This window comes from Pleurodeles waltl, chromosome 5 (genome assembly GCF_031143425.1).
Source record: "Pleurodeles waltl isolate 20211129_DDA chromosome 5, aPleWal1.hap1.20221129, whole genome shotgun sequence".
Taxonomy (NCBI): domain Eukaryota; kingdom Metazoa; phylum Chordata; class Amphibia; order Caudata; family Salamandridae; genus Pleurodeles; species Pleurodeles waltl.
This window is the reverse complement of record NC_090444.1, coordinates 290925290-290952107: the sequence shown is the minus strand read 5'-3', so window position 1 is coordinate 290952107 and position 26818 is coordinate 290925290. Positions and strand designations below refer to the sequence as shown.

At 45.4% G+C, this 26818-nt stretch overlaps 1 long non-coding RNA gene across 1 annotated transcript; it reads left to right on the top strand.

The window, feature by feature from the left end:
• The first annotated feature begins 10 nt into the window (after positions 1–10).
• On the top strand, positions 11–5476 carry LOC138295633 (uncharacterized). The gene is made up of 2 exons (XR_011203645.1): positions 11–118; positions 5251–5476. It is a non-coding gene; the product is annotated as an uncharacterized lncRNA (long non-coding RNA).
• Positions 5477–26818: the final 21342 nt, after the last annotated feature.

The following is a 26818-nucleotide window of genomic DNA, read 5'->3' as shown; positions in this document are numbered from 1 at the left end:
AGAGGCTTTATTTTTAGAGCTCTTAATGAAAGCAACACATAAACAGACCGTCGCTAAAACTATACAGAATGGTAAAAACTGCTACAAATATCTAACGGGGACTGTTTGCAGTCGCTAGGTACGTTACACGACTGTTATTTTGCTACGCCGGTTTTGGGCATTGTTACCAATTTTGAAAACTGAAAAACAGTTTCTTAGGGAACCAACAAATTCTACGTCAGGACCGTAGGCGAGGATTATGTATTTCTTTTTTCACTCTTTAATAACAGCCAGTTCAGAGTTAAACAAGAAAAAAACATAAACAGTACATATCTCATGAGTCTAATGGCAACTACTGCCCAATCCACTCACACTTAGTGTGTGTGTGTATATATATATATATATATATATATATATATATCCATAGTCCGCTTCCTTCCTCCTTCTTAACTGCTTGTGCGTCAGTTGCCTTTTTTGCGTGTACTGACATTGCGATTGTTTGCCTAAATTATATTTCATTATTGTGTCTTTGCCTGACTCGATTTACACTGTTCTGGCGACGCAATCGCGGGCAGGCAAAATTAGCCAGAGCGGTGATTTGCCTGCGATCACATGTCTGGTCTACCAAAGGGTGCTCTTTTGTGCCGCTGTGCGAGGCCCAGAGCGAGTTCGTGAGGCAGTACGAGCTGCCGTGGATGCTCAACCGTTTTCGTGAGATGCTTAGGGGGAACAGAACACCCCCTGGCGGTAAGTGCTTAGCCTGGCCGGACCCCATATCACATGTGCAGAGCGGCCATCCTACGCACGCACAGGCTAAAGCCTATATAACTGTCTGACAGAAGTGCGGGGGGCTGCCCTTAATACTCTCAGGACGTTTTTTCTGTCACTCTTAGCCCTTGCTTTCTATCCCTCTGTTAAAAATGCAGTCCCTTCAGGACCATGAATATTTCCCCAACCAGCTCTCAGGGGAAGGGTCTTCTCGGCGTCGCCTCCCACTTGAGGTGGATGCCATTCTCTTGCAGGCCAATGGAAAGGCCCTTGCCCTTCTACAGGAGAGTGTGGCCAAAATAATTGCTCAGGTCTCAATAGGGACAGGCATGTTTGGAGAGATGGGAGCTGGCCAGGAGGGGGCAGCTCCCAAGAAATCATGCAGATGTGACATGGCACACCTGGAAGGCTTCAAACGCCTCACCAAAGCCTTCCATAAGTGTGCGCACATGTTGAAGCGAGCTCCCTTCGGGTAGGAAGAATGGCCTGGACAGACCGGTGATGGTGTTCACCCAATATTGGACCCCAAGAAATGGTCACCCTTACAGGGAGAGGGGGACACACAGGGCAAGACATCCTCAGATGAGGAGCAAGATTCTGCTCAACCATGGCGCCTGGCTACAGCCACGCCAGACCCAGAAGAAGGGGACACGTTAACTTCGGACATGTTTGACCCTGACGGGATATACCATCCCAGATCCTTGGAGTGGCTGACTATGTGGCCAGCAAAAGTAAGACAATCCCTTGACAAGGAGGTTCGGGCCAGATTGATGGCGGAGTATCCTTGCCCTAGTCTTGCAGGCAAAGTGGCGGCGATGCCAGATATCGACTCAAAATTGTGTACTTTCTTTTGAAAGTACACCAAGGACCCTAAGAAGGTCATCGATTGTTCCTGGAGAATGTGCCAAGACAAACTCTTGGATGTGTTGGGACCCCTGACTCAAATCATTCAGCTGGCAGAGCATGCAAAGCACACAAGCAGACCCCAGCCTACGGATATCGTAGCAGGCTGGGCCCAGAGGGCAGTTTGTCTTCAGAGGAATGCCAACTGCACCATCTGCACTGAGAGGCGGAAACTCGTGTCCACTTTTTCTGCGTTGGACAAAGTGCAAACCTCCATAAAGAAGATTGTTTCAGTGAAGGTAGAGAGGCAGGGGTCGCTCCTCCGGCCGCTTCAACCAGGAAGGCCCCAATGCCACGTACACCAATGGAAACAACAGCTGGCGGGATGGCCACCAAGGCATTTTCTTCCCCAGTTGGGGAAGAGCAGACTAGGCAGAGGTGCCCATGGCGGAACGAATACCCCAGGAGGACCTAGCGGTAAGAATGATCTCTTCTTCCCCTCGGGCCCTTGGGGGGAGGCTACGGAGATTCGCACAAAGGTGGTTGGATCTTGCAGACAGTGGAAGGGTGCCACATAAAATGTTGGGGAACCCCAGTACAAGAGGCACCCCCAAAACCTATCTTCTTCTCGGACGCAGACACGGCTCTAATAGACAAGGATGTTCAAGAGCTTCTAACAAAGGAGGCCATCCACAGAGTGGTCCTCCTTCTTCCCAGGGGTTTCCTGAGCGATATATTCTTGTTAGAGAAAAAGGACAAAGGCTTCTGCCCGGTCATCAAACTTCAGGCCTTCAACGAATGGGTGGTATACAGGCACTTCCAGATGGAGGGCATCCACATGCTCAGGGACCTCCTCTTAGAAGGGAACTGGATGATCCAACTGGATCTCAAGGATGCTTACCTCACATTCCCAATATTTCCTCTGCACCGCAGGTTTCTGCAGTTTATTTGGAGACAAAAGATGTTCGAGTTCAATTCCCTTCCATTCGGGCTATCTTCAGCACCCTGGTATTTCACCAAACTGCTTAAACCAGTAGTGGAACACATCAGAACTCAAGAGGTGTGTTTGATAATTTATCTGCACAATATCCTGCTGATGGATCAGTCCCGCCCCCAGCTTCTTTCCCACACAAACATGACTACTGTTCTTCTACAGGAATTAGGGTTCATAATAAATCGGCAAAAGTCGGAACTTCTTCCCTCCCAGACTATGATCTTTCTAGGTTTTCTCATCGACTCCAATACAGCATCCCTCAGTCTTCCATCCCAGAAGGTGGCCACATTAAAAAAGAACTGGGGAAAGTTGTGAGACGAGGCAGGATTTCCCTAAGACAGCTTGCCAGAATTGTGGGGCTCCTTTCGTCCTCAATACAGGCCATTTTCCCAGGTCCCCTACATTACAGGGCATTACAACGCCTGAAAGCGCAGCATCTCAGGTTCGGAGTGACTTACTCCGAGCTGATCTCCTTCTCTCAGGAGGCACGGGCGGAACTCCAATGGTAGTTAGGTCACATGGAGGCATGGAAAGGCAGAGCAATCTTTGGGGCCTGGCCAGATCTGTTTATAGAGTCAGATGCCAGGCTTCAGGGCTGGGGGCCAGATGTGGAGAGATTTCGATGGAAGGCCAATGTAGTCAGCAGGAGTTCAGTCTCCACATCAATTGCTTGGAGCTCCTGGTGGGATCATTTGCGATCAGGTCTCTGACCCGAGACAAAGCCTCTTTCTGCATCCTACTGTGGATGGACAATGTGTCTGTGGTCCGATATATAAACCACCTGGGTGGCACTCGATTGAGGGCCTTGGCGGAGTTGGCGAAGGAGTTTGGTATTATTGCCTCCAGCGTCAAATCTCGGTGATGGCAGAGTACCTTCTGGGCACTCAGAATGCTCTAGCAGACTAGAACTCCAGATACCTGGAGGATACCAGCGACTGGCAACTGGACCAGAAAGTATTTTTGGCGCTCATAGATTGCTGGGGTCCTTTCTCAGTGGATCTCTTTGTATCCAGACTGAACACCCAGCTGCCAAGGTACTTCAGCTGGCAGCTGGACACAGGGGCATCAGCAGTGGATGCGTTCCAGCAAGATTGGGGAGGGATCAGGTTTATGCCTTTCCCCCCTTCCTGTTGATACAGAGAGTGTCAGCTCAGGTGCGTCATCAGGGGGCATCGGTAGTGTTGATAACCCCATTGTGGATGTCACAAGTGTGGTTCCCAACGCTGCTGGAACTTTTTCACGACTTCTTGCTCCTCATTCTGACTTTCCCGCGGTTACTCTTAGACCCTCGGGGTCAACCACACCCACTGGTTCTTCAGAGCCATCTCAATCTCATGGCTTGGAGAATTTCATGAGTTGTTGGAAAGACAGTAGACTTTCGAGAGAGGCTGAGAAGTTCACCTGGCAGGCCTGGGCCCCCAGCACATATAAGAGATTTAGATCAGCGTGGAACCAGTGGGTCCATTGGTGTGTGGAAAGGCATATCGATCCCATGGGGACCCAAATTACAGATACCGTAAACTTCCGGGCACAGTTGGCACAGTATGGTCTTTCCTACTGCTCGGTCAATTAATTTAGATTGGCGATCTCAGCGGGGCATCCCCGCTTCAGAACACTCCAGTGGAGGAACATCCCTGAGTTTGCAGGTTACTTAAGGGCATCAGGATCTCCAGACCAGCGGAAGCTCAATACTCGGAACTTTGGGATGTCAATCTAGTGTTACGCCTTCTGTCGTCTTGGGAAGATAATCAGTACCTTTCAAGCAAAAAATTGTTGGCGAACTAAGGTATGTTTATGTTGCTTTACCTCATATCTTGCAAAAGGGTATTAGATGTGAGTGCCTTGGATATCTCGATGAGGACCTTGTCAGCCGAAGAAGTAATTTTCATGGTGTCTCGGAGAACGAAATGAAATACCCGATCAGTAACATATTCTGCTTTTGAGAGTGCCCCTAAGCTGTGTGTTGTCAGATGCTTAAAAACATACGAGGAAATGACATCGTAATATCGCTGCCGAGAGACAACTCCTAATTGTGATAAAGAAACCCTCTCAAGCAGTATCTTCTCCATCTATAGCAAGGTGGGTAAAATGGATTATGATGAAAGCGGGTGTTGATATAAGAACTTTTGGGGCACACTCAGCTAGAGGTGCCATGGCCTCCAAGGCCAGCCAGGTAGGTGGTAGACTGGAAGACATCATGAATGTGGTCAATTGGTCATCAGAATCTACCGTCAAGAGATTCTACTTTAAACCAATTGACGAAGCGGGCTCGCTGTTGGTAAGTAAGTTTTGAAGATGCATAACCCTCGCCTCCGGTCCTGATAAGAATGTGAAATTTCCTAGCTATGGAGAAGGAAATATTAAATTCTATTAAGGACATGAAGGCGAGGATTATTCCACCGACACAGTTCTTGTGTCTTTTACCCTTCCGAATATCGGAACCAGGATTAATACGAGAGGGAGTATTCAGGTTTACAATACACCTTTTGAAAGGTTATTGATAATGTGCATACTGTATACTTGTTAGTGTTCAATTGATTCAGGTCAGGAATGGGTTTTTGGTCTGAGTAGGACATGTGATGTTAGTCATTTTTTTCTCCTATCTCTGACTGAGATTAGATATAGGGGCAATAGTTCTTTTCTCATACATTGCATTGCTGTTTTAGGATTGGAGGAGACCACGAGTTGTGATGCCTTAACTTCCGACCGCAGTGAAGTCGAGGAAGGACGCGGACTACGGACGACATATATATATATGGAGACACAGAATGTGAATGGATTGGGCAGTAATTATCATGGAGATACATTGGACTTATGGGATATGTAGTGTTTATGTTTTGTCTTGTCGAAATTTGAACTGGCTTAATAAAGAGTGAAGAAAGAAATGCATAATCCTCGCTTCTGTGTCCTTAATAGAATTGAAATTTCCTTCTCAATAGCTAGGAAATTTCTCATTTGTGGCGGCTGGAGAGAGATGAAGCAGAAAGGGCGTAACCAAGTAGGGCTAGAGATGCAACCTTCTCATGAAAAAAACAACACCTATTTGTTTACATTTATTAACGCCAGAAGGTGAAAATTAATTTGATTAACGGTCTCAGTATACTTTTGCAGCATGGCAATTATCCTCTTGTTTGTTTTAACTGTCAGGTAGAAATTATCCAGATAGATCTCAAATACTTTCACGTTATTTCTTCATTTGTTTGCTGTTTAGATGTAAGTTTCCAAAGGGAAAAATACCAAATTATTCTGCTTTCTTCCACATTCCATTAGTTGTTGCTGCCCAACATTTGCTATGTACCTCAGAGCACTCTTAATACCAACGTTAAAAACATTATGAACACAAACCTTTAATACATTGGTATCATATAGCTTTAACACCTTGGATGTTAATTTTTTTATAATTTTTTTTTTTAAATCCAGAAATTTGATCAAAATGACAGTGGATAATACGTAGGGCCTCATTATGACTTTGACAGTCCTAAAAGCAGACATACCGGTCATACCACCCCACCCCTTAAGCGTATTACAATACTCGCACCTGGCTGACTGGTGGAAAATTGTATTATGCATTTCCGCTGGGCTGACCAGCACGAAGAGTGCTATGATATTGGCTCCTTTAATTCCATCCAGTACAGTGCTATCGCAATGCGCACTGTCTGCTAATGCGAATTCCAAATGTGCTGGGTAGGAGGGCCCCCGGCACTTGCTTTCTGTCAGCCTTTCCATGGCAGGGGAAGGGTGTGGGAAGGGAACAGCAGGGAAGGAGATCTGAAAAGTAAAACAACACAGAGCATAATAAGCTGTTAGCGTTTGTGTGACATGAATGAGACTATTGTGCACGTTCTATAATCATTCGTATGCACATATGCGTTTGCCTGTCTTTTAATGCGTGTATGTAGCTTAGATTAAAAATAATAAAAAACATTAGAGACTCCTATTCTTATGTCATAAGGTCTTCTCTTATCAGCAGAATTGAATGTGACCCCCTTGATCACTCATTAAAGTATTACTAAAGTTCCAATTGGAAATTGTCATAGTTTTTGACTCATTACAAACAACATACTTTTGAGAGCTGTTTGAACTTATGAAATCTAGAGTTGCCTCTTGTAAACAGTTTTATAAATTGTTTGCGCAAAATGCGCTTTCACCATTAAGATAAAAATCTTACAGTGCAGAACACGGCCTGTTCTGTGACTGGTTGTGAGGAAACACTTGTGAAAGTGTGTTCAGAGAAACTCTGATGAGCCGATAAAGATGCAACAGAGATAGACTACAACGGGCAGAGAGCATCGGATAGAAGAAGTGCCGGAAAGGAACGATCTTCAGATTGCTGCCGTAACCGGCATGCTGAGAAGCGGAGAGAGAATATTGCGGGAGCCATCTGGGAAACTTGAAGCATCAGGAGAAATTTAGGAAGATGCCAACGTGTGCTCGGAAAGTTATCCAAAGAATAGTGGGCACTAGTGATGAGCGGGACCAATTTTATTCCCTCTGCCACACCCAAAATGGCCCCATTGAGGCCTCTGGAAAATGTGGTTGAATAATGACTACATCAACACCTGCAAAGAAAAACATTGTAACAAACATTGTACCAGGACAGAATGAGATATCAATGTCTAACCAATTTGTAATAACATCATGTTTTAACAGTAGTGATCTATTAACAATAATAATACAGCAATGAGACCACCAACGAGCTGAAAGTGCAGCATCATGAGCTTTACCACATGAGGTTTTGCCACCTGGAGGCATAAAATAACAAGATGCTATATTTGGGGCAGACACTAGACCACGCACTGCCTGATGTCTGACAGTACTCCCCCCTCCCAAGCGTGGTCTAGGGTCCGGCTTTGAAGAATTATGGAGGTGGAAGAGTCATATTTTCTGATGAGCACGTATATTCCTGGCAGATTCACAGGAATCGGTCTCTGAACCTTATCCCTTCCAGGAAATCAGATGTCCTAGGACTGAACCCCTATTTTTGGAATCCAAAATCGTATTCACTTCATACTCCCATTCTGTGTTGATTAAAATGGGAGCTGGGCACTCAGGGCAATTAACAGGAGCTGGTTTAAAGAGGGATGTATGAAACATAGGATAAACATAGAGGGTGGACGGAAGTTTCAGTTTATATGTTACAGGGTTCACTTGGTGTAAGATGTTATCTGGTCCTATGTATTTAGGATGAAAGGCTTTTTTTGTTTTTAAAAGTAAAGTTTTTGGTAGAAAGCCACACTGAGTCATCTGGATGATATATTGGCCCATATTGGCATTTGTATGAAATGCTTTACAGGTTTTTTTCACACGTTCATGAATCTGATGCATGTGAGTCACTGTATCTTTTACTGCAGGCATGGTAAGCATGGTGGGGTAGGATAGCAGGTAGAGTTTTGGGATGGTATCCATATAAGCCTAAGAAAGGAGTGATACCTTTTGAAGAATGATCAGAGTTATTGTATGCCGTTTCTGCTAACAAAAGAAGATCTACCCAGGCAGTGTTTGCATCTTCAGCATAACAGTGTAAAAACTGCTGGAAAGCTGATTAAGTTTCTCAGTTTGTCCATTCATTTGAGGATGATAGCTTGTGGATAATGTAGCTGTGATTCGTAATGCTGAACACCAAGTGCGCCAAAATTGGGATGAGAACTGACTACCTTGATCGGATAAAATAACCTTTGGCAAGCCATGTAAACGTACAATTTGGTGAAGAAGTATTGTGGTTAATTGACTGGACACTGGGAGAGATTTGCAGGCAATTAAATGTGCATACTTGGTAAGACTATCTACCACTACTAAGATTACAGTAAACAGTTGAATTTTAGGTAACCCTACTTAAAGTCTAAGGAAATATGTTCTCATGGTAAAGATGGGGTTAGAAAGGGTTCTAACAAACCCTTGGGTTTACTATGATCTGCTTTACAATTTGCACAGGTTTCACAAACTTGTATATTGTGCATTATGTCTTTCTTTAGGGTCAGCCACCAGAAGTACCGTTGCATAAGTTCCAATATTTTCTTTGGACCAGGATGTTCTGCCATTGGATTGACATGTAACCATGAAAAGTCTGTTTGCTGGAGTTCTTGAGTGGGTAGCTAAACTTTGGATCCATGTATGGGTATACCCTGTACTATGGAGCATCCATTATCCTGTTTGGTCCATTCTGACCATTCTGTGATTGGAAACCGTTCTCTGATGTTATGTAAGAAGTCTTCTGTAGCAGTAGTACACAGTACTTTAGAAGGTGCTATAATTGTCTGTCGGTCTTCTACAATGCATGTTAGAGATAAGTTTTGCCGATATAAAGCATCAACTTTATGATTCTCTAGTCCTGGTCGATAAGTTGCAACAAAGCCAAACTCTGCAAAGATCAACACCCAATGCAATTGTCTAGGTGTAAGTATTCTTGCAGAACTCATAAATTGTAAGTTCCAGTGGTCAGTGTAGACTGTGACTGTGTGTTCTGCTCCTAAGAAATAATGCCTCCATTCTCTAAAGGCATCTCGGATGGCCAACACCTCCTTTTTGGCAGTGGTGTAATTTTGCTCTACAGTATTTAACTTTTGGGACATATAAGCGACCGGGTGGAGTTGTCCAGTGTCCTTATGTCTTTGAGATAAGATGTCTCCAATTGCTACATCGGAGGCATCTGCTCCCATTACAAATGGTCTCTTAATAGCAGGATGAGCCAACACAGGTGCTGTGGTAAAGGCATGTTTTAGCTGTTTGAAAGCTTGTTCTACTTTTGCTGACCATTTGAAATTTACGTTTTTCCTTAATAATTTAGTAATGGGGCAACCATCTGAGAGAAATGATCTATGACTCTATGATAAAAATTTGCAAACCCTGAAAAAAATTGGATGTCTCTGACTGATTTTGGCGTGGGCCACTCTTTGATGGCCTATATTTTCCTGTCAGGCATTTTCATGTCAGATGGTGTCAAGATCACTCTTAAGAACTCAACGTGGGTGACATGGCATTCGCACTTGCTTAACTTGCAATACAAATGATGTTTTCTCAAAACCAACAGAATATTTTAATCATGTTCTTCATGTATGTCAGTTGTCTCTGAGTAAATGAGAATATCAACAATGTATACAATGACAAAAAGGTATAACATTCTTGCAATACGTCATAAAAAAAATGATATGCTGCTGGAACATTACAAAGACCAAAATGCATGACCAAATATTCAAAAAGCCCACAATAACTCCTAAAAGCTGTCTTCCACTCGTCCCCTTCCCTCATCTGGACTAGGTGGTACGCTCCATGTAGATCTAACTTTGTATAGATTACGGCTGACTTGACTTGGTCTAAGAAGACCAGAATGAGAGGAAGGGGGTATTTATTTTTCACCGTAATTTTGTTTAGGGCCCTATAATTGATACACTTTCTAAGCTCTCCCTCAGCTTTTGACAGAAAAAAAGAGGTGAAACAACTGGAGAATGTGAGGGGCGGATAAACCCATTAGCTAGATAATCATCTAAATATTGCTGTAGTTGTTTATTCTCATTCTCAGAAAGTGCATATATTCCACAATTTGACACACTGGGCCCTCGTAGTAAATCAATTTGGCAGTCATGTGCCCTATGCGGAGGAAGGCAGGCTGCCTGTTTTTCTCTGAAGACGTCCTCAAATTGGAAATACTGAGAGGATAGTTACATTTCTTTTTCAGCTGCTGTGGCAATTTGTACTATGGAAATTCTGTCTTTGCACAACTTATTACATGGAAAGCAGTGGTCAAGGTAATATCATCAAGAAAAACGCAACTCCTGTGTCTGCCAATCTATAACATGGTTATTTATGCAGGACTAGCCATGGTATGGCCAAAATAAACCATACTGAACGGACTGTGAAAACATCAAACTGAATATATTCTGCATGGATGGATTTCATTCTTTTCAGTTTGAATGGTCATGTGGATTGGAACAGTTCTCCTAGTTAGAGGTCTTCCTGCTAACATTTTGCCATTGACTGCTTGCACAGTTTCCGGAGTCCCCTTACAAAGACATGGAATTCCTAAACGTTGAGCTGTATCAAGGTCAACAAAATTCCCTGTAGTCCCTGAGTCTATTGACACCTGAACCGTGTGTTGCTGTTTGTTTAGACAGAAGGAAATAGTTAAACGAAAGTGTGACCTTTGATTGGTCACACATGAGTTCACTGAAGGGTAGGCAAGTGTACCTAAGAGGTTCTCTTCCTTGCTTCTTGGGCTCTGTAGTTTTCCGTCACAGATTCTAGAGTGGTTGCAATTTTCTTTCGATTAATATATTTTCCTTTCATTTTTACTGGACACTCTTTACGAAGTGTCCTTTTCGCCCTCAATAGAGACATTGTTAATTTTTTCTCTGTGTCTCTTTTTATTCCATAGTCAGTGGTTGTCTAAGAGTACCAATCTCCATTGGTTCTACTGTAGCCTCAGATGTTGTTGTTTGTGTTCTTAACTTTTCTGGCCTCCAACTAACTCTCTTGAGTCATTTCTTTTCGCCATTCTTTTTAGCCAAGTGATGGTCTAAGCGTAAGGTAAGGTGAAGTTGATTAACTCTTTATAAGTGGTAGGTTGAGGTCCTATCTGAGCCAATACATCTTTGAGCTTGTCTTTTAAACCCTGGTGAACCAAGGCTGATTTTTTTTCCTCGGGCAAAGAGGTTTCCGCAACTAAGCAATTGAAGTTGGACAAATAAGTAATTAAGGGCCAGATTGAGGTAGGAAAAAATTAGCTAGTCGGAAATTGCGAGTCGCAATGACTCGCAATTTCCGACTCGCTAAATGGTATCGAAGAAGAAAAAGCGACTTCATTTTGCGACTCGCAAATGAAGTCGCACCTCAGATTGCGAGTCCGCTGTTTGCGAGGTTGCTTTTTGCGACCGCGCTAAAAACGAACACGCAAATTGCGAGTGGGTGTCGCAAATTGCGACTGTGCCGCAAATCGAATGCAGGTGCAGCAGAACACTCTGGAAAACACTTCCTGGCTCTTGATGATGACATCACAGCCACGAAATTTACTAATACACCTGGGAGGAGGGAGGACCACACCCATTTTAAACTGCTGAACAGCCAACAGGAGGAACAGCAGCTACAATGGCAGAAACTCCTAGAAAGAGAAAACTGAAATTTGCTGAAAAAGAACTGGAGGTGCTGACGGAGGAATGCTGCCAGCACCACGAACAACTTTTTGGGAGAGCAGCCCTCAGTGTGCCAGAGGTGGAAAAAAGACGGATTTGGAGTGACATACAGGACAAAGTCAACTCAATGGGTGTGAGCCACCGGAGTATTGAGGAACTAAAGAAACAGTGGTATGACCTGCGCTCCCGGACCAAGGAGAGGGTGGCAGAGTGGCTCCGGGAGATGAGGGGCACTGGAGGGGGACCATCCACCATACCACCAACCACACCCTTGGAGGAAAGAGTGGAGGAGACCCTGGAGCCAGAGGCAGTGCCCTGGATAGGAGAGCTGGACACGTCAGCGCCAGGACCATCAACCGGTGAGTACCATGAGACATGCATCTACACCCATATCTGCCATACACCCACCCACCTAGTACACAGCAGCATGCACAACCAAAATAGCTCCATTTCAGAGTGGCAACCACCTGCATGGTGCATTATGAGCAATGTAGTCAAGTAGGCAGTTGATAGGCAACAGTTTATTAGGAAGCAGATAACAGATGGTAGATACTGACAGTGTGTTCCCTATGTCCCACAGGTCTCCCACACGACACTACCTCCAGCCACAGCGTCCAGGGGCCACAGGTCAGCCACCAGCCAGCACAGGACCCAGGACCAGCCACCACAGGGACCTGCACCACCCAAACACTGTCCCCTCCTGATGCACCAGTGGCCATACTGGAGAGTGAGCCAGCACCCGGTCCCAGCCACAGTGCCAGTGTACAGGACACGGAACCTCCACCGCGTCGCAAGCGACATCTCAATGTCCCTCCAGTGCTACAGGGTGAAGCAGGGGACGCCTCCATGTCCGCCGCCGAGGCTGCACTCCTACATGGTCAGCGCCTGCAGACAAGAGAGATAAGAATTATTTCAGCGGCCATGCGGCGCATGGAACGCATCCAGACCACAGGGCTGCAACTGGTCCACACTGAGCTGCAACAGCTAAACACCCATGTTGGTGACCTTGCGCTCTCAATGAGACAACTGGTGTCAGAACTTGTCACCGAGAGAGAGGGTGCAAGGTGCCGTTACCGGCAGCTCATCCACCGGCTGGACTGCATGTCGGCCTCCATCGTCCGGCTGGCTGTTAACACCACTGGGCTGTCACGGCGCACGGTCAGCCTCCAAGTGGACATGGGCCACTTTGCCAGTGATGTGGCATGTGGGCTGGGACTTATTAGCCACGCAGTTGATCTTATGGAGGCACGACAAGTGGCTAGGGGCGCGGCAGACACGCCGTAGGACAGTGAGGAGGGCTCTACCGTTAGCAGTGTCTCAGCCACAGACACCAGGGTGTTGCGCAGTGGTAGCGCACGGCAGGGCACTGCAGACGCACCAGGAACCAGCCATGCTGGGCGAGCACAGCGTAGGGTGTGAGCTACGCACTGTCATTGACTGGAGGCACATGAGGTTAATGTGTCCTCATGGCAGGTGGACTTTTACAGCCCCTGAACTGTAGTTTGTGTAAATAGTTTTTTGGTGCACATTATTAAAGTCCTTGTTTGTTCCACTTCACACCTGGACTCTTTGTGGGTGACATTCGTGTGTGTGGTGACAGTTAGCACGTACCTTCCAAAGTATTGGTTTGCAATGTGGTCTCTGTCTGCCTCGATTTGCAATGCTTCTATCCCCATGATGGCGATGTGGTAGCTCTTGCTCGTCATCCTCCGAATCTGGGTCTTCTGGGGTGAGAGGTAGCCCACGTCTGGTGGCAATGTTGTGCAGTATAGCGCATACACCAACGATCTTGAAAGCTGTTATTGGGGCATACTGGAGGGCACCTCCACTTCTGTGGAGGCATCTGAATCTTGCTTTCAGCAGTCCAAAGGTCCTTTCTATAATATTTTGGGTCCTCCTATGTGCACTGTTGTATCGCCTCTCTGTCTCATTGCTGGGTGTTAAGTACAGGGTAAGTATCCATGGTCGTAGTGCATATGCACTGTCACCTGTTTGGTACAAAATGTACAATGTTAGCTGGGCATAGATGGGTTCCACATTGACCTGTGTGTATGTCTTCAAGGTGTATTCAACTATACCTAAGTGGTATCCGTCTCTAAACTCCCCAATGTTCTAGGCGTTGGTGTATCCCACTGTGCCTGAAAATGTAGGAGTCGTGTACTCCCTGGAAATTTGGCAACCATGTCAGTGATAACATAATGGGCGTCACATACCACCTGGATGTTCAGTGAGTGGGTACACTTCCGGTTGCGGAACAGATATTCCAGATTTGCAGGAGGGCATATTTGTATATGTGTCCCATCCACACACCCTATTACATGGGGGAAGTTGGCAATCCTGTAGAATTCCAACTTGGTGCTGTTGATTTCTGCCTCAATCCTGGGTAGGTATATGTATCTGGACATGTGTGTGAGTATGGCATCTAAGAATGCTTTGAAGAACCGTGAGAGTGCACTTTGGGATACCCCACCTGCCACAGCAATGACCCCCTGATAGCTACCCGAGGCCAAGATGTGCAGTGAGAATAGCACTTGCACATGTGTGGGGATGGCGCTGCCGCGCACAGTCTGGCGTTGAAGCTGCGGATTGAGTAGATCTATTAAATCTAGGATTGCTGCACTGCTAAGTCTGTATTTATCATATATCTCCTCCTCAGTTTGTTGGAAAAGTGTCTGTCTGGTTCTGTATATCTTCTCCTGTCTCTGGCTCCTCCTCCTCATCTGCTGTGCGGCGTAGGCTCTCCTCCTCCTTGCTATCACATATATATCCGCCATCTTGAGTAACCCAGGTGCCTTCTGGGTCTCCTTTTATACTTTGGTTCTGGTTACCACCTGCTCTGAATTAGTGGTAAATTGGAAGTGCAAAATGGGCTTTTTGCGACCAGTCGCAATTTGCGAGTGGCTATTGCATATGGTTTGCGACTCGCAAATAGCGACTTCCTATTTGCGGGTCGCAAAATAGGGTCGCTATTTTTGTGAGTCGGTAATGGCTCGTGTCGCATTTTGCAATTCGGAAATGGGATTTTTGCATCCCATTTCCTTTTTTGAGGGGTCGCAAATTGCGATTCTGGCATTTGTGACTCGCAAAAGTTTGCTACATCTGGCCCTAAGTCCTTATTTCCCTTTCTTAATTCTAATAATTTCTCGGTCAGCAGATAGAGTGACAGAACGGCGATCAAAGACTTCCTCAAACTCTTTTACAAAGCATTGCCAATTATAAAGAAGGGGGCTGTGTGAGAAAGTAGCCTTTTTTAGCATGGTTACCCCCACTTTTGGCCTGTTTGTGAGTGTGTGTCAGTGTGTTTTTACTGTCTAACTGGGATCCTGCTAGCCAGGACCCCAGTGCTCATAGTTAAAACCCTTTTTGTCAGTGTGTTTTGCCTGTCTCACTGGGATCCTGCTAGCCAGGACCCCAGTGCTCATAGTTTGTGGCCAAATGTGTGTGTTGTCAGTAGTGCTTAACCGTGTCACTGAAGGTCTGCTAACCAGAACTCCTGTGCTTATGCTCTCTCTACTTCCAAATTACTCACTATAGTTTAGTGACTTCATATTCCAATTCCAATTGGCACACTTGACCCCCCTTTTAAGTCCCTAGTATATGGTACTTAGATACCCAGGGCACTGGGGTTCCAGGAGATCCTTATGGGCTACAGCATTTCTTTTGCCACCCATAAGAAGCTCAGACAAACCGTTCTTCAGGACTGCCACTGCAGCCTGTGTGAAATAGTGCACACACTATTTCACAGCCATTTTCACTGCACTTAAGTAACTTATGAGTCACCTGTAAGTCTAACCTTCATTTACTGAAGGCTAGGTGCAAAGTTACTAAGTGTGAGGGCATCCTTGCACTAGCAAATGTGCCCCCAAGCTGTCCAGTGCCAATTTCCCATACTTCATGAGTGCGGGGATACCATTACATGCGTGCACTACATATAGGTCAATACCTATATGTAGTTTCACAATGGTACCTCCGAATATGGCCCTGTAAGGTGTCTAAGATCATGAAATTGTCCCCCCATTCCAAATCTAGTATTGGGGGGCAATCCCATGGACCCAGCGGGCTCCACCATGGACCCCCAGTACTGCCAAACCAGCTCTCTGAGGCTTGCATTGCAGCTACACCTGCTGCCACCTCACAGACAGGGTTCTGTCCTCCTGGGGTCTGAGCAGCTCAGTCCCAGGAAGGCAGAACAATGCATTTTCTTTGGGAGGAGGGTGTTACACCCTATCCCTTTGGAAATAGGTGTTACAGGCTTGGGAGGGGTAGCCACCCAGAGCCTCTGGAAATGCTTTGAAGGACACAGATGATGCCCTCCTTGCATGACCCAGTCTACACCGGTTCAGGGACCCCCAGTCCCTGCTCTTGCGCGAAACTGGACAAAAGAAAGAGGAGTGACCACTCCCTGTCCATCACCACCCCAGGGTGGTGCCCAGAGCTCCTCCAGTGTGTCCCTGGCGTTAGCCATCTTGTTTTCCAAGGTGTGGGGAAACTCTGGAGATCTCTGAGTGGCCAGTGCCAGCAGGTGACGTCAGAGACCCCTCCTGATAGGTGCATACCTGGGTAGGTAACCAATCCCCCTCTCAGGGCTATTTAGGGTCTCTCTGTGGGTTCCTCTTCATATTCCGCTTGCAAGACTCCTCCAGGAATCCTCTGCATCCTCTGCTTCAGCTTCTGACTGTCAGATCAACTGCAGACTGCTCTAGGAACTGCTGTAACTGCAACAAAGTATCCAGGACAACTCCTGTGACTTGCAACCTCAGCTCCATCCAGCATTTGCAACAGTTTCCAAGGTGTGCACGCTCTGAGGACTCCCTGTCTTCACCATGCACCAGAAGAACCAAAGGAATCTCCCGTGGAGTGACGGAGTCACTTCCCTGCTCCTGCAGGCACCTTCCAAGATGAAGACTGGTTCTCTGGGACTCCTCTCCTGACGATGAGCGTGCTCCCTGGAAAATAGGTGGTGAACCAACATGACCCAGGCTGTCATAAGGTCCAGCTGTCCAAATCTGGAGGAGGTAAGAGCTTGCCTTCCCGGTTTGCAACGGTACCCCTGTGCACCGCGTCATCTTTAGCTCTTTAGGCTTCTGTGCACTTCTTCGAGGAATCTTTTGTGCACAGTGTCGCCCAGGTACCCAGCGCTCCATCCTGCAACGCACAACTCGCTGAGTTGTTCTCCGGTGGCGTGGGACCTTCTTTTGTTGTGCTGCACCAACCGCAATTTGCACCTTTTTCGTCCCCGTGTCCTGGGACTCCTGTGGGTGCTGCCTGGTCATCTGTGGGTTCTCTCCAGTGTTGGGAGCCCCCTCTGCCTCCTCAGTTCGAGTTGAGGCCCCCAGTTCCTTCCTGGATCCTGGCAGCGCCATTTTGATGCAAACGCCGACCTTGCTTGAACCAAAGCTTGTTGGACGAATCCAGCGACGCAAACAGCCTGCATCCAACTTCTGGACATGGGACATCTCCTGCACCATGCAGGAATCTGCAGCCACCTTCTTTGGTGCTCTTCTGCAGACTTCTTCTAACCGGAGAATCCTCTTTTGTACAATCTTCTAAGTTCCTTCCTGGAACCTTCATCCAACTTCTGGACTTGGTCTCCTCTCTTTGCAGGTCTTCCGGTCCAGGAATCCACCATTTGTTGCTGGCAGTCTTGCCTGGTTCTTGCAATAACTCTTATCGCAACTTGTAGTGTGTCCTGAGGAAACTTGCAGTACTTTACTCCTACTTTCCTGGGCTCTGGGGTGGGGTATTTTACTTACCTTTGGTGTTCTCTTACACTACCAGCGCCCCTCTACACACTACACTTGCCTAGGGGGGAATTCGTGATTCGCATTCCACCTTCTCAGTATATGTTTTTTGTTAACCCCAGGCCTATTGCATTCTATTGTATTTTCTACTGTTTGCACTATGCTATGACTATTTACTTACCTGATTTTGGTCTCCAGTGTATATATTGTGTGTAATACTTACCTCCAGAAGGAGTACTGCCTCTAAGATATTTTTGGCCTTGTGTCACTAAAACAAAGTACCTTTATTTTTGGTAACACTGAGTATTGTCTTTTATTGTGTATCAGTACTGTGTGACTATAGTGGTATTGGAGGAGCTTTCCATGTCTTCTAGTTCAACCTAAGCTGCTCTGCCACAGCTACCTCTAGACAGCCTAAGCTGCCAGAACACTGCTTACATTTCACTAATAAGGGATAACAGGACCTGGTATAAGGTGTTAGTAACTTAGGTACCCACTACAAACCAGGCCAGCCTCCTACAGGCTGTCTTGCCGTTCAAGAGGTGCAGCCCAAGTGGCAGCATCTCCAGATAAGTAAGATACCAAAAATGCTATTCTAGATTAGATGTCGAGAAATGCTGCTGGTCTACAACTAAAATGCAACTGTACTTGGGACAGAAACACCTGTACTTTGGCGGGATCTCCCAAAAATCTTTCTGGAGGGGCCAAAGGAATCTGTGTGGGCAAGTTAACTGCAATATTCGTAGCAGATTGTGTTGCATGTTGTGTTTGAGTTGGAGCAACATGCCCCTGATTGATTTTCATTTGCTGTTGCAACTGATTTATTTTATCAGCAAGCAGTGCTGTAGCACTCTGGGATTCCACCAAGTCGTTCTGTATTTGTGTTAGAACGTTTAATAGATCATCCAAGGTGGGCATTGCAAAGATCGCTACAGATGAGGAGGAAAATAATTAGTGGGCTCACTATTCTGTCAGAAGAGCGCACTGTCACATGATCCGCGCAAAGCTTTGCCAGGCCCACCTCCTGACACCTCCAAATCTGAATGCTACTAGAGCACAGATTATTGAAGTGGCCAGGCAAGGGGGAGGGTGTGGGAAGGGAACAGCGGGGAAGGAGATCTGAAAAGGAAAATATTGTTAGACAACACAAAGCATAATAAACTGTTAGCATTTGTATGCCATTAATTAGACTATTGTGCCCGTTCTATAATTCTTCATATGCATATATGCCTTTGCGTGTCTTTTAGTGCATGGATGTCGCTTATCTTCAAAATGATAAAAAATGTTAGAGACACTTATTCTTATGTCATAAGGTCTTCTCTTATCAGCGATCTTGAATGTGACACCATCGATCACTCATTAAAGTATTATCAAGATTCTAATTTGAAATCGTCATAGTTTTTGACTCATTACAAACCACATACTTTTAAGAGACGTTTGCACTTGTGAAATCTACAGTCGTAAACAGCTTTATAAATTGTTCATACAAAATGCTCTTTCACCATTAAGATAAAAAACTTTACTGTGCAGAACATGGCTATTCTGTGACTGCGAATGAGTCAACCCTTGTGCAAGCATGTTCAGAGAAACTCTGATGAGCCAATAACAGAGATACTGCAGAGTTCGGCAACAACGGGCAGAGAGTGTTGGAGACAAGAAGCACCGGAGAGGAACGATGTTCAGATCACTGCAGAGGCTGGCACGCGGACTCGCTGAGAAACGGGGAGAGAATCATGCAGGAGCCAACCAGGGAACTGGAAGCATCAGGGGAAACACAGGAAGACGCCAATGACTGCTCGGGAAGTCGTCCAAAGAATAGTGAGCACCCGGTGATGAGTGGGCCAGTTTTATACCCTCTGCCACACGCAATATGGCCCCTATTAAGGGCTCTGGGAAATCATCGTAACAAACATTGTACCAGGACAGAATGAGATATCAATGACTAATCAATTTATAATAATATTATGTCTTAACAGTAGTGATCTACTAGCAATGATGCAAACAATGAGGCCACCAACGAGCAGAGAGCTTCATGAGCTTTACTACATGAGGTTTTGGCGCATGGAAGCATAAAAGAACAAGATGCTATAGTTTAGGCAGGATCTAGACCACGCTCCGCCCGATGTCTGATATGACTGGAGTTTTTCTTGTATGGCCTCATTGGCCATACTGTGTAATGTCATTGGTTTATATTGGAAGTTTGTTATTTGGTTATACCACACCCTATGTAGGGTCCATAGATCCATTGACCTTGTTGAGCATTGATTCCTGCGAAGGATGAAAATGTTCCAGCAGAACTGGTAAAAGACTGATGGTTTGTACCACAAGGGGAGCGAGAGCCATTTAAATATAATGTTAGGGGGATAGGATTGGTCCCATGCCATTGCCCAGTTCAAAATTTGTCCACCACAAATTCTGTCCCATGATCCGTTCCAAAGACTGACGAAGTTCCACCGTTCCCGCAAAAGACGGCTGTGTTGAGTATTAATAAGGTTTTGGTCTTGCATTGCTTTTGGCCTGAAGGCTGCAGTAAAGTGTGAAGTATTTTGCAGAGTTGTTGTACTTATTTGATTGTGGTGCTTTTTGCCAAAAAATGTCCACAGTTGTTCTTGTTGACGGTGCCAATGTTTTTTTTGAATGAGTATGAGTTGTTTTGGTTGGTATTAAGTGAATCCTGAGTGCACATAGAGGATCTCTATCCACCGGAGTGAGGTTTGCTGGTCAAGTTTCACTCATTGTGTAATTGTGAAAGCTACAGCCGGGAAATGTATCTCCGTACATCTTTGAAGGGCTTGAGTTCCTATCCTGTAGGGTGCAGACAGTTTGTTGGTTTTTCGTTGCAATATTTTGCATTAGGTGTGTGCGAGCGATTGTGTGAGAGACATTTACGAAACAACTGCATTGCTGAAAGAAGTGAGTGTGATGTCATCATGTGCCAGTGCTGGTATAGGTTGGTTAGTGTGAAGCCACGCTGTTATTAGTGGAAAGTGATGCGTTGCTAAAGGATGAGATAAGCGCAAGAAAACAATTGTGGGACTGAAGGTACTACCTGATTCAAACAAAAACTTACTGTGACATTGAATTTGATTTAAAAATTACATTCTTTAAAGTATTAAAGAGTGCTTTAATCGGAGATGTGTTAATTCCCGTTAAGAGGGGATAGAAACCCCACCATAGGTACTCCAGGTCATTATGTAATGGCTGTAAAGATATTTCATGCATGTTTGCAGCTAGAAAAATGGTGCAAGGAAGAATGTGCTTTAGTATTTCTTTGTTATGGAACCCTTAACCTACTTATTCTAGACAATCTGAGGGGAGTGGTTCCAAAGAGCCATGTTAAGGTCCTATGGAGTCCATATCACCCACTCCACAATCACCACAGTAGCCAACAATGCCGCAAAAGGGGAGTGCTTTATGAGATGAAACCACCTCTAAAACCCGCACACTTCGAAGCCCTTAGTATTTGGGATGTCACAGTATGACAGAAAATTATAACTAAATATGAGAACAGAATGCAGAAATCAATAAAGACACTTGCCGAGGCTAGATGCAGAACAGAAATTTTGGAGAGCAGACATATTTGAGGGAGTTAGAATATATCCAGCTATGTCTAGTGAAGATGGAGAAAGCACTAAACCCAATACAAAGAAACAGACAGAAAAAGCAGGGCAGACAACAGCTACTGAGCATCAAAAGACAGTGACTTATGAGAGTGACTCAGATGATGAGTTTATCAATCAGATCTTGTTAAATCGTCCACCTCCAGGCCACTCAGTTGAGGTAGGAGCAAGAAGTGAAGCTTCCCCAAATGTAACATAGTGTCCTACTGCTCTAGTTGCACAAACCTCGAATCAGATAATGCCAGATATGTCTGCAAGTATAGTGATACAAATTCCTGAAGCAATTCAACCAGTTCAGAGTTTCACCATGGTTCAGCCTGTTCCAAGTCCTATTGTGAATCAGATTGTACCAAATTCAAATGTGAAGCAGACGGTGCTGTCACCTTATGTGAGTCTGCCTGTGCAAAATTTTGTCTCAAATCAATCTTTACAAATGTTTTAACAAGATCAGTCTATACCAAATGTTTCCCCGAGTCAAACAGGACAGAATTTCAGTACTGTCTTAACGGGAATAAGTGTAGGAATCAGACAAGTCATATTGGTCCAGATGCATTGACAATTCCAGTGACTATAGGTCCCGTTGTTTCCTTGTTTGCTCCAGATACGTCTGGACACAGTGCACATTTGTTAGAAATGGGGTCTCTAGTTGGCAGTCAGTTTGCACCCTGTCCAAGTAGGGACCCTCATTCTACTCAGGTTAAGGCAGATACCCGCTCAGATAACCCTTGTTCATCCCCTTGGTAGCTTGGCACGAGCAGTTAGGCTTATCTCAAAAGCAATGTGTAAAGCATTTGCACATAACACACAGTAATAAGTGAAAGCACTACAAAAGGACACCACACCGGTTTTAGAAAAATAGCCTATATTTATCTATATAAAAGAACACCAAATACAATAAAAATCCAACATACAGTAAACAAGATATGAATTTTGCAAGTATTACTTAATAAGACAGTTCCTTGAAGTTGATAGTTCCACCTGGGGCTATCATGGTGACGTGATCAACGAAACCAACCATTCAGGCTGGCCGCGACATCGCAGGCCAGCTGCTGTGTCGAGAAGACCCGCAAAGAGTACCTTTGGAATTGCAGGAGGTCGTGATCCTTGTGATGAGATCCGGAGAGCAGTGGCACTTGCGTCACAGTTTTTGGTTCCGGAGGTCGGTGCGAGGGTCGTTGGGCCCTTTAAGTCACACGCATTGTGAATCAAACTCCGGGCTGACAGGAGTGGTTGTGTGGATGGCATCGGGGCTGCGGTGCAAAGCGGGACGATGCGAAGTGCAGTGCCCACAGGTCACGGTGCCAGCAGCGGCTTGGTGACGTCATCCAGCGGCGTCGTTAAGACCAGGGCTGCAGTGTGAGGTGGGGCAGTGCAACATGCAGTGTCACCAGGTCACGGGCCAGGCAGCATCATCGTCATTGCTGAATTGCTGTCGTCAGGAGGCCCAAGTCGGGGGTGCGGTGCAGGACGGGGCTCCATGCGGTGTCCACGGGCCACGGTGCAGGCAGGGATGTCTGGTGACGACAATGGAGTCAATGGTGCTGGCGTCAGTGGACCGAGGCTGCGATGCAGGATGGGACGGTACTTTGTGTACCTCACGAGCAGTGTCCACAGGCCACGGTGCAGGCAGCAGCGCCGGTGTTAGCAGGAGCATCGTCAGTCGCGATGCCCAGGCTGCAGTGTGCGCAAGGTGATGCCGGAGTGCCGGGTCCACAGGTCACGGTGCAAGCAGCAGCTCAGTGGCGGTGTCAGATGGCGACATAGGTGAGACTAGGGATGCGGTGCGAAGCGAGGCAGTGCAGCTCTGAGTGGCAACAACAGTTCATGGTGCAGGCCAGTGGCTTTGTTGGTGACATTGCAGTGGTTTTTCTTCTTGAACAGCACAAAACACACAGCTCCCAGTGCTGCAGGCAGATGAAACTGAAGTCTTTGGTCTCACTGAGACATCCAACAAGAGGCAAGCTCTACTCCAAGCCCTTGGAGAATTCTCTCAAGCAGGATATACAGCAAAATTCACCCTTTGCTCTCTTTTAAGGCAGAAGCAGCAACTGTAGACCAACCCAGCAAAGCAACACAACAAAGGGGCAATAGTACTCCTCCGTCAGCTCTTCTCCTTGGCAGAGGTTTCTCTAGATCCAGAAAGATTCTAAAAGTCTGGGGTTTTTGATCCACTACTTATACCCAGCTCTGCCGTTGAGGTAGGAAAACTTCAAAGGAAAGCCTCTGTTGTTGACAAGATCCTGCCTTGCCCAGGCCTGACCCCAGACATACGCCTGGGGATTGGAGACTGCATTGTGTGAAGAAGGCACAGCCCTTTCAGGTGTAAGGGACCACTCCTCTCTCCACTCTAGTCCAGATTACCCATCAGGATATGCAGGCTACACCCCAGCTCCCTTTGTGTCACTGTCTAGAGGGAATTCACAGCAGCCCAACTGTCAGTCTGACACAGACATGGAATGCACAAGCAGGCATAGGCACAAAATGGTTTAAGCAAGAAAATGCCCACTTCCTAAAAGTGGTATTTTTCCAAACAGACTATTTAAAAAACAACTTTACCAAATGGTGTATTTTTAAATTGTGAGTTCAGAGACCCCAAACTCCACATTTCTATCTGCTCTCAAAGGGAAACCATACTTTAAAGATAGTCCCCATGTTAACCTATGAGAGAGATAGGCCTTGCAACAGTGAAAACCGAATTTGGCAGTATTTCACTGTTAAGACGTGTAAAACATATCAGCACATGTCCAACCTTCGAAAATACACTGCATCCTGCCCATGGGGCTACCTAGGGCCTCCCTTAGGGGTGCCTCACATGTAGTAAAAGGGAAGGTTTGGGCCTAGCAAATGGGTACACTTGCCAGGTTGAATTGGCAGTTTAAAACTGCACACACAGACACTGCAGTGGCAGGTCTGAAACATGTTTGCAGGCTACTCATGTGGGTGGCACAATCAGTGCTGCAGGCCCACTTGTAGCATTTGATTTACAGGCCCTGGTCATCCCTGGTGCTCTTTACTAGGGACTTACTGGTAAATCAAATATGCCAGTCATGGATAAACCAATCACCAAGACAATTTGCATAGGGAGCACTAGCACTTTAGCACTGATCAGCAGTGGTAAAGTGCGCAGAGACAACAAACCAGCAAAAACAAACCAGAAAAAATAGGAGGCAAAAGATGAAAAGTTTGGGGATATCCCTGCAAGAAGAGCCATTTCCAACAAGATTCCTGAAATGTCCTGACAGTTCCCGATACATCAGTTGTATCTGCTGGGATGTCACAAAATGTTATGCAGAGATTAATTTATTCTAATAACTCAAAAATGGAGAGAACAGGATCTTGAGTGCGACCAATAGAAAATAAAATAGGATTTACCTCTGATGCAAGGTTTCCTTGGGAACCTCACCTTATTTTGTGCCCAGACCTGATTAAATCCAGAACGTCAATTGCAGCACTCCACAAGGAGGGGTATTCTTTAACACATCAGAGAACATGTCAGATTTTAATATCCCAAATCAACAGACTGTAGGTCCTTTAAGAGCAGAAGTGTCCAAGAATAATCCTGTAAGTTTGAGACGTTTCACTGCACAGCAGCTAACAATTAGTTAAATAATTTGAGAACTGAAGGTGCAACAGGTATAACAAACTGCCTTAAGAGAACTGGAGAGACAGCAGCAAGAAATACATCAGTGAATGTTCTCAGACTGAAATTGGAATTAGATGAAATGATATTAGGAACCTTAGATACAGCTTAGTTGGAAACTTACACAGAAGATGAACTGCGATTCATGCGCAAATACGTTACCCAACATGCAGGACAGGCTTATGAAAGATTAGCTGAAGTAGCTGAGAAATATGATGTGGATATGAAAACATCAAAGCCTTTAAAGAGAAGTTACAGATTGGAGTTCAGCACAAAAGATATAGTTTTTATGAGGTCCTCAGCAATGAAAACACATATTAAAGAATTGTTTTCATGCGTTATGATCAGAAGAAAGCAAATCCAAATGTGCCTCCCGCCGGAGCAAATCAAGCCAATGACAATGAGATGCTCCCCATGAGACAATTATAAGGTGGAGGTTATGTGCATGAACCCTGAAGTAGGAGCAATATTCTGCCATTCACAAATGATTACCCAAGGTTGAGAGAGAAACCAGTGGAATGGTACAAGCAGACCGAAATATATACTTTAATTATTTTTTGCAGTATCGCACTGTCCATTAGATTCTCATTATCCTAATGAGACTACTGGATTTGGGTGGCAGAATCACCTATACTGCGGTGAACTGATTCTGATCCCACACCATGTGACACCTGTCGGCCTAATCGGGTTTTGTTCCGGCTAATTAGCAGTGCCTCATCTCCACCCAAGAGCAGGATTGATTGGGGCAACCAGGTGCATGACATAAATGACTCCTAAGGGGAATTATGGTCACTCATATCTCATCCGTTTCTCTCAATTACATTATTTTCATGTATGCAAGGACAATCAGAGGCAGAATATAGTTCAATAAGGTTTTTATTGAAGTAACTGCATCTTAGATAATAAGGCGTGTATTGCAAAATTGTGGCAAGGAGAGTAAAACACAAGAATATCGCTACCATGTTGTCACTAAGGTTTTTAAGGATAGTTCCTACCTAAGCTATGTTAGAGAACAGCATGTTAAGCTCTAATTCTGCCCTTTAAGTTCCCCTGGAAAGACGTTATCCCTCATACCTGAGCAAGAGGCCTGTAGTCTACATAAGCAGCTGTAGCAAAGCAATCAGCATACAATCAGCAACATCGTGGTCATCTGGCTGGAATCTCCCTCTAACGTACATGGGTCAAAGTAGTGTTTTTATAATAAAACAGCTGATGTTCCAAGAAAGGATCCCCACATAAGAGTGTGAATGTTTCTGTGAACATTGGAGACAAAGCGTACCACTTTTGCCGGCAGCCTATCTTACTGCAGCCTTAAGAAAAGCACAGAGTGAAAGAAATGTCTTGTTTAAGAGCCCAGTGCTGACCTAGGTGAAGAACAGCTAGATAGAGAAAATTAAACAAGACCGCAAATGTGGTTACAGTTAAAATAACATAACAAAGCTAAAATAAAACATATCTAGGATAAAGTGCGCAGTGTCAGGCCTAGTGTGCTAAAATAACATATATAAAAACTATAGCTAAATGGCTACACAACAGCACCACATACAAACAGTATTGCAGATCATCATTACACTTGGTTGCTGTAAAGCTTTGGGCAATAATCATTTTTGTAACCTCAAGCAAGCGAATTTATGCAAACTCCCCAAATGAACTCCCACCCCCCCTACTGCTTCTAGTATTTCTCAGGTACTAAGATGTTTGTACATTCAGGATCTACTTATCATATCATACATTTCTAGACCCAATAGCTATGTCGGTGCATTAAGTCCTTACGTGGCGCAGGGTACATTAATCTTTCTTTCTCGCCACCTCTCCATACTACAGCCTGCCCCATTGACTTCCAGCACATGTGTATTTTCTAGTCACCCTCGATTCCTTCTGGTGGGATATTTGGCGCTTTTAGGTCTGGCACCATCTGGCCCCAAGCCTTTTTATCGTCTGGCAAATTTGCATCTGTGCGGACATGTTTCATCTGGACTTCTTCCACTATTGCCCATTCGGTGAAACCTCTGTACCAGTCCCCATATCTCAGGGTGGGGTTAAGCCATTTAATCGATATGCAACTCTTTGCCAACAATAGCCCCAGTATTATAAATTTACAGCTTAGGTGC